At 40.7% G+C, this 8,235-nt stretch overlaps 1 long non-coding RNA gene across 1 annotated transcript; it reads right to left on the reverse strand.

The window, feature by feature from the left end:
- Positions 1 to 38: 38 nt before the first annotated feature.
- Positions 39 to 3,017, reverse strand: LOC115036584 (uncharacterized). Its single transcript, XR_003840418.1, has 3 exons — positions 2,866 to 3,017; positions 1,503 to 1,727; positions 39 to 335 (listed from the first exon to the last, which is right to left on the reverse strand). It is a non-coding gene; the product is annotated as an uncharacterized LOC115036584 (long non-coding RNA).
- Between the last annotated feature and the right edge of the window lie 5,218 nt (positions 3,018 to 8,235).

Genomic DNA, 8,235 nt, shown 5'->3' on the forward strand with positions numbered 1-8,235 from the left:
AAAACAAAACCCTAAAGAGGGCCAGAATGTATGCTGGACAGAATGGACACTAACCAGATGTATGTGGTTGATGCCTTTTGTTTCTTTATAGGGCCTGATTAGTGCCCCACCCCCTTCTTTTAAGTTTTTTCATGGCTCCCTTTCTTAGTTTGATTTAATGTGATGGTAGTGGATTTACTCACCTTTGATACGAGCTGTACGAGTTCTCTGGTACTGCTGAACGTGTCCTTTTCCGGGGAGGGGACCGGAGGGAGGGTGGGCTTCATGGTTGTGCTTCTTTGAGGATGGGTAAGAGGAATCTGTGGGGTGAGTCTGCCTAAAAGGCCTTTCAGCTTCTGGGATCATGATACAGTGAAAATATTTTGTGGCAGATTGTTGCAGGATATTCCTCCATCAGTGTAACTCATGATAAAACTATTCTCCATGGTGGAGTGTTAGGTTTTCTTTTTCTACCTGTTCTTTCCATTGTAAACAGCATTAGCCTACCTGTTGTTGCCTCAGAATATTAGATGTGTACCATGCCTTTATGAGCATCTCTGTGCTTTGACTTTAGTGGGCTTCATCGCCTTGCCGCTGCCTTGCTTTTTGGGCGGCTCACCCTGTCGCGACTGAGTGAGATGTGATTGCTACTATAGGCTTATACAATACTGTACATAAGAGTTCACTCTGTGAGTGCACATTTGATAAAGTTTATTTATTTATATGTAAGCATTTAATAATAAACAGACAATATATTTAAAACCTTGGCAAGAGCCAAAATATTGGGGGGGGCGGGGGGGGGTTACTCCAGTCCACGAATACACACTAGTTTGAAAAGTCTTGCCTGCGCTCTTGTCAGGGAGGGAATATTTTTAAAAAAGAGGATGCTTTTGTTGTTTTGGGAGTTTTTTTGTAAAAAATAATCCAGACATCCTTGCATGATAAGATAATGGGGGTTTCCAGGTTTGGCTGCACTTGAGTTCACTTGGGTTTACATTTGAAATGTGCATGTGTATTTATACACAATCTTCAATAAAGTTGTGTAAAGCTTCTTGTGAGTCCTGCTCTGGTTTTCTTCCCTTCTGTCTCTGGTGTTTGTGCATTGGTCATTTTCCCTGCTGGACTCCCACCACCATCCTGTCTGACGTGTTTTTACTGTACAGTTTCCATAAATAACGGAAGATATGCTTGGGAGTTGTTTCTTTGACTCACAGAAAGACAAAAAGCAGCTTCTGCTCAGTATCAAACTTGTATTCACCAATATATTTTAAAGAAAAAACAGTTCCTATCTTATTTTTCTAAACATTGATTCAATGGGGTCTCTAACCTGCAATATGCCCTTTAAAAATCATTTGTGAGTTTTTGACACCTTTTTAAATTTAAATGGACAAAGCTTGCACATTAAAACAGTGTTGTCTTAGCAAATTCACACACTGTTACAATGATAATCAGTCAAACTGACAGGAGATTGGTTGGTTGTGATCAACATTTTAGTGTAAAAAAGTGAATCTGTGGAAGCTTACCATGACGTCCAGCAGAGCTGAGTCACAGCAGTCATTCGCCGCACCAGCAGCCCTGGATCAGGTGTTTCAGGCAAGAATTAAATTGAGGCTCATAGCCTGCTTCCATTTTCTGCCAGTGAATGCAGCTGCGGCCGATGTGAGCAGAGGAACACGGTGTTCTCTCCGGGTTCTGGCGGCTTCTCTGCCCGCTCACAGCTGAGAGGTTCCCCCCGGGCGGCATCACTCCTGACAGAGAACAAGAGACATAAATCCTTTGGAAGTGAAGATTAAAAAAATATTCAAATTTGAATCTCTTGGAAGGAAAGCTCAATTTTTTTTTACTGTAAACAAAAACAGAATCTAAAGTGTTACTCTGGCAAACATGCAGCTGCATAACATCACAGTGTTTTTTGAAATACTCTTTCTGGCATTGCATAGACTAAATTGGCCTGTAAACTAAATTTACAACAATAACAGTGACCATAAAATAAAATAAAAAACTAAAAAAAACAACTGGACTAATAGATCATTAAATTGGGTTTCTGCATCCTGATGTTTGTCCCCAAAAAAAGGGTTTAGGGTTTAAAGGGCATATTGCAGGTACATTTTTTTTTCAAATGTACACATAATCATGTCTAAAGAATACCATTTGAAAAGTTGATGGAGGTTTTTTCAAGACATGAGAGCGCAAATTTAGTCCAAAAAGTGTGTTTTGAGCTAAGCCTCTAAAAACGCTTTTTTTCCCCCCAACACCGCGTCATATGACGTAGGCAGAGGGAGCTGTATGGGCTCTGCCATCACTCGTTATCATGCTAAATTATTGCGTTTGTGGAGGTTGCACAACCTCCAGCCTGTCAGGACATCGCGTCCACAGGTTTCCTAACAGGAAAAAATAAAACGCCGCTGAAGAGACTTCACGGCGGCATCAGCTGCAACAAACGACCCTTGAAACCGGAGCTGACTGCCACCGGCTGCGGTGCCTTCGGTGCACACCGCCGCACAATAAAGTACCAAAGAGAGTAAAATTACTAAATAGAGGAATGGATTACTTCTGCCCTAAACATAACATCCATCAAACCCCGGGTGCTGTGTGGAGCCTGGGGGGGTGACTTCCCCACTCGGGCCCAGCAGGCCTCCACCTCCCTGCAGCACATGCTCCCCTGGCTGAGGTCATGGCCGAGCATTTCCCACACAAACAAAACAAAACGTGCAGCAGCTACACCTGCTGTGCTGACGGATATTACGAGTCTGAGACACTTCATCGAGATCGATCATTTCAAAGGATCAATACTCCTGCCTGTAACAGATGACCATTAATAATGTTGCTATTTCCTGACATGTGATGATTGTGAGGTGAACACAATATCACATAAGCTAACACTACCTGCCCCGCTCTCCTCTGGCCACCTTCTCTCTGCTCTCTGGGGCGGATAACAGGCTCGACGTTATCCGGCTGAGGTCCGTCATGTGTGTAATTGTACACATTTAACGTTTCTTCTGCGTCCAAACTGAGATCGGGATCCATTGTTTTCCTGTTGCCCAGGTTCACGGAGCTCCCTCTGCCTACGTCACTTCCGCCGAAGCCTTTTCGGATGCGGAAGTAAAACTTTCTCAAAAAGAGACTCCCGAAGCCTAATTAATGTATTTACCGATATATTTTAAGAAAAAAACAGTTCCTATATTATTTTTCTAGACATTGATTCAATCGCGTCTCTAACCTGCAATATGCCCTTTAAAAAGTATTTGTGAGTTGTTGACACCTTTTTAAATTTAAATGGGAAAAGATTGCACATTAAAACAGTGTTGTCTTGGCAAATTCACACACTGTTAAGATGATAATCAATCTTTCATTCCTCTGATGAAAAGGCAAAAATAATTTTGTGTTTTGCCATTATCATTACTACACAGGGCACATACAACACACTGCAGTATATTAACTTTCTTCTTTATCACCTGTTCTTTTTCCTGTAATAATCAGATTTAGATTTTTCCTGTGATAATCAGTTTATATTTTTTCTGTAATGTTCAGATTTAGATTTTTTTTTTTCTATGATAATCAGTTTATATTTTTTGTAATATCCAGGGTGAGACTTTTTCCGGTAATAATCAAGTTTAAAGGATTTTCTCCTGACTACAGCCAGCTGATGTCGCTCTTCGTCGGTTGTGTTGATGTTAGTGTGTGTCTGTGTGTGTCTGTGGACGGGGGTGGGGGTGTTGGTGTCGGTCAGAGTGAGACCTCTGTTTTTTTTTTCTCCACCCGTCCTGACGTTCCCCGCGAATTTTATCCACGCAACTCCTCCGGACTCTCTCACTTCCCCCGCAGCTCTCAGACATGCGGGATCTGCGGGGAGACGACGAGGGGTCGAGGAAACGCGCTTGTGGATCCTGTTATTTTTATTTATTATTATTATTATTATTATTATTATTATTATTACATTTTTGTTGCGGAGTGAAGCGGTTGAAACCAAGCGGATTTGATACCGGGGCAACTTTTTCTTCCTGCCACCGCAGAGAAAGACAATAGATAAAACAGACTGCAGCTGATCTGCAGGCTGACGGACTGAGAGGAGCCGGTCCTGGATTTGGGCTTTTTCTCCTCTCATAAAAAAAAAAAAAAAAGACAAAAAACAATGCGGTAAAACGGAAACAGATCCAACAGATTTTAATATCTTGGTGTCCGATCGCCAACAAAAATCTTAAGTGGCCGCAGTTTTCCCTGTTTTTCTATTTGTATATTGGATAGAGTTGTCATCGTGACATTAACACGCGTGTAATCGGATGTTTTGAAGTGGAGGGCAGGATTGCTCTGCGCCCACAGAAACAACACTTTCACCTCTGCTGTTCAGTCCTGATCATCAGTCTGTTTTAATCTCACTTTTTTTCCCAGCAGCTCAGTAAATGTTTGTTGTGATCTGTGACTGTCGGCTGTGTCTCCTCAGATTTAACCCGGCCGGACGGCTCCAGCGGTCCTCACCTGCCGGGCGTCATTTCCACCGAGGTCATCTGAGGAGAGAAGGTGCAGGAGGTGACACCCCTCCGCCCCCCACTCGATGCTTTGGGTGGGGTTTTTGTCTTGCTTTAATGCGGCCCCGTTTCCCGCGCACGCCATTTTTTCCCCCGTGCGCTTTTACGCACAGCGACGCGGACCTGAACTGATGCGGAGACCGAAACTGGGCCGAGGAGATCCGGGACCCGAGCCGGGGCCGGGGCGGGGGGCCAGGCGCTGGCTGAGGTAGTAGTTTGTGCTGTTGGTCGGGTTGTCATATTACCCCTTTGTGGAGATGACTGCGCAATCTACTGCCTTGCTGGCGCTGGTGACTTGCGACGGAACCGAATCAGAAGAAACCTGATCGAGACCAGCATGCTTCAGTTTCACGTCAGAGTAGAAGGAAGTGAACGTGGGCTCGACGTGATCAGCTGCCGGTTTGTCTCGAGTTCTTTAAATAAAGCACATCTGTTTTTGTTAAGGTTTTCTTTAGGTTGACTGTTTGTCCTTTCTGCTCAAAGTATGCATTTCAAATTCTGCCTGTAATTATTACTGATAGTTATTTATATAAAGTGCAGTTAGGAACACGTGGCTGATCAAAATGTAACTGCAGTTGAATGAAAAGTAAAAATCTCGGCTCACCTTTGGGTCTATAAGCATATTCAATTATTAGTGGAACATATGAGAGATTCAGGGACTGTAGGAAAATTATATTACATTTGTGATTTTTGCTGGGGGGGGGGTGTTTAACTTTTTTCTGGGGGGCTGTTTTTGCAAGTATAGGGTGAATATTACCTCTACCGGGAATATATTTGTCCATATCCTACCATATTTACTTATTAATAATAATACACTTCATAAGTGCCTCTCAAGACTACTAGATCAGTCCACAAAGTGGGATAGATTATAATACACGGTGCACACTTAAACCACAAGGAAGGGCTGTTTTAGACAGCTGAAGCAACAGAAGTGCACAGGTGAGGTGTTACCTGATGTAGAGGAGGGACTCAGGAGCGAGGAGACTGACTGTGTGCTTAGGGATGAGAAGAGAGTGAGGAACTAAACCAAAATCACGGGAGCTGGAGCCATTGGGGACGGTGGAGATGATGTGTGGTCCCAGGAATTCTGGAAATATTATTCTCTGGGGAGAAGGACATCACAGTGAGTCAGAGTGTAATAAATGCTGGGAAGGGTTCCTCTGCAGCAGATATTTGACATCATAACAGAAAGCACCTGTACATTTTACCAAGGGGGTTTCAACATTTCTGCCGGCTTTGAGAAAATGATTCCACAAAATATATTGTTTAACATCTTTGCCTCAAATCTAGCACCCTCCAATTTAATAAATAAATGATTTAAATAACGTTGTACTATACAAAGCAATGGGTACACTGGTTGGGATAATGGTTTTTACCCGGGTTAACCTCATCATCAGTAGGAATTGTCCACCACAGAATAAGAATCGACCCTGTTGGTTAGTTTACCTACTTTCCCCACAAGGAGAGCCCAGGGAACACTAACAGCAATAATATTGATTGTCTCCCCCTGTAAGCCTTTTTTGTTTCTCCTTCCTTCACATTGATTTACTCTTGTAACTAACTCGGACCGTGAGCAGAAAGATTTTGAGTATTGATTTTGGGGTTCTTGAATATTGAGCTCCGCTTCTTCATATCTTTTTGTTTTTTTAAAGACACAGACTCATTTTTTTTACATTAATCTTTAACATTTATTGTATTTTATTTATTTATTTTTTTTTCATTTCTGGAAAAGAAACACTGTAGGTATATAACATTGCCCCCTCCCCCACACCCAAAATTCAAAGTTGCACAAAGAAACATTAAAAATATTCCTCTTTGACTTCATGTTTTTTTTTTGTTGTTGTTTTTTGAGGGTAGCACAATGGTCACTTAAAAATGGCTCCTCACTGGGATCAAACGTCCTTTCAGCTACACAAAAAAAACCTCCAAATACTTCTAATTTCCCCAAAATGAACCTTATAGTCTAAGGTAGAAAAACACAACAGCAGTGACTATTTTAACAATACAGCAACTTCAAACAGGGAAATCGTCAGTCAGGCTGGAGGGACAGAGCAAACTTTCAAGTCTAAGAGCTTCTCGTACACACCAATCCACTGCCATTTAATTTCCAAATGTAGTGGAACGACTAAACCACCATGAAGGACCCCCCTCCTGTCCTCAGACAACCGCTCTTTAACAGCGTGACCAGTTAAACTACACGATAGTTGAACCTGAGTTGATGTGCAGCAGTTGGGTGGCACAGAAGGATGAACAAAATAAATTAGATATTCATTCTTTGACATTCATCTAATAGAAAAGGCTTATTAACAGGTAGCAGGATGAACATTCAACATACATTATGGTGCCACTTCCGCTCTTTGTCTTAACATGGTCACAGCTCAATACATCAGGGCAATGTTGAAAAGTCTGCTCATTTCAATGTGCTGTGTTCAAGTGGGAACCACACATGTTAAGACAGATTACGCAGCAGCAGGGCAGTTTATATATATATATATATATTTAATAATTTACTATAATTATTATGTTTTATATATATATTATGTTATATATATATAAAACATAATAATTATAGTAAATTATTAAATAGAGAACACGTTTTTAAAAAAAATTGCCAACAGTAAAATAGCTTATATGGCAGAAGAACGGATGCAAATCTGCAGCTACAACATAAGAATGACCTGTATTACAATACATCATCTTCAAATGAAATATACATATAGAGGGTTTCTTTTTTCTTAATGGAATGTACAGGAGGAGAAATGTACCATATAAACTTCAGGTAAATAAAAATTAATGCTGCTTGTAAGAGGAATGTAGCTAATAAATGCCAACTGCAATAATAATAAATAATAAAAATTAATTAAATTGAAATAAATAAAATTTAAATAAATAAACAAGCTCAGATGATAAATGGCCCAATGTAGTACAATGGCACATATCAAGAGAATGGTTCAACATTTTGGGGGAAAAAAAAATGATTGCGTCTGCATACCCAATATTAAACTAATGCTAGTGGGGTTAGCTGAGCTTCGCACTGAGAGGGAAGTGAGGGAATTCCTAATTTGCCTCCATCCCAACGCTACAAGATCCACATAAGAACAGCTCAAAGGCTCAATGATCCAAATGTAAAAATAAATTATAGATGGTTATGTTCAGAAACAATTCCCAAAATGGCCTTCCCAAATTAATTAATTAATTTAACTTAAACAAAGAAAATCTGAAGAGTGAATTGATGAGACAGAGTTAGCTAAGTAATAGCTTCTAGCTATAGTTTCATATTTACTGTGCAGACCTGATATCACTTATACCTTATTATAAGTGAGTCTATTTCCCAAAATGTGGAACAAATTCCAAAACAATGGCTTCCTCGTCCTGGCACTGCACAGTTTCCAAATGGACTTCTTTGGATTCAGTCAATCACATGTACTGCCTGTTTAACAAATAAAGAGACATAAGCCTAATGTAAAGCAGCTCTACTCCAGAACTCCCCAAATCCATTATAGAGAAGAGAAAAAAAAATAAATAAATCATGAACACAAAGCAATCCAAAAAATATTTGACTTCCTTTAAAACATGCTGTTTCAATTTGATGCTAGAATTTTTTTTCTTTTCCTCTTAAATTGGAATCACACTTCTCAAGACACTGAGGATCTTATTGATCCTCTGAAGTGGAAGTTTTCCTTCCCCAAGACTGCTTCTCATCTCCTGCATCTCAACCCACTGCGTCTGG

The sequence above is a fragment of the Echeneis naucrates genome, chromosome 23 (genome assembly GCF_900963305.1).
Source record: "Echeneis naucrates chromosome 23, fEcheNa1.1, whole genome shotgun sequence".
Taxonomy (NCBI): Eukaryota; Metazoa; Chordata; class Actinopteri; order Carangiformes; family Echeneidae; genus Echeneis; species Echeneis naucrates.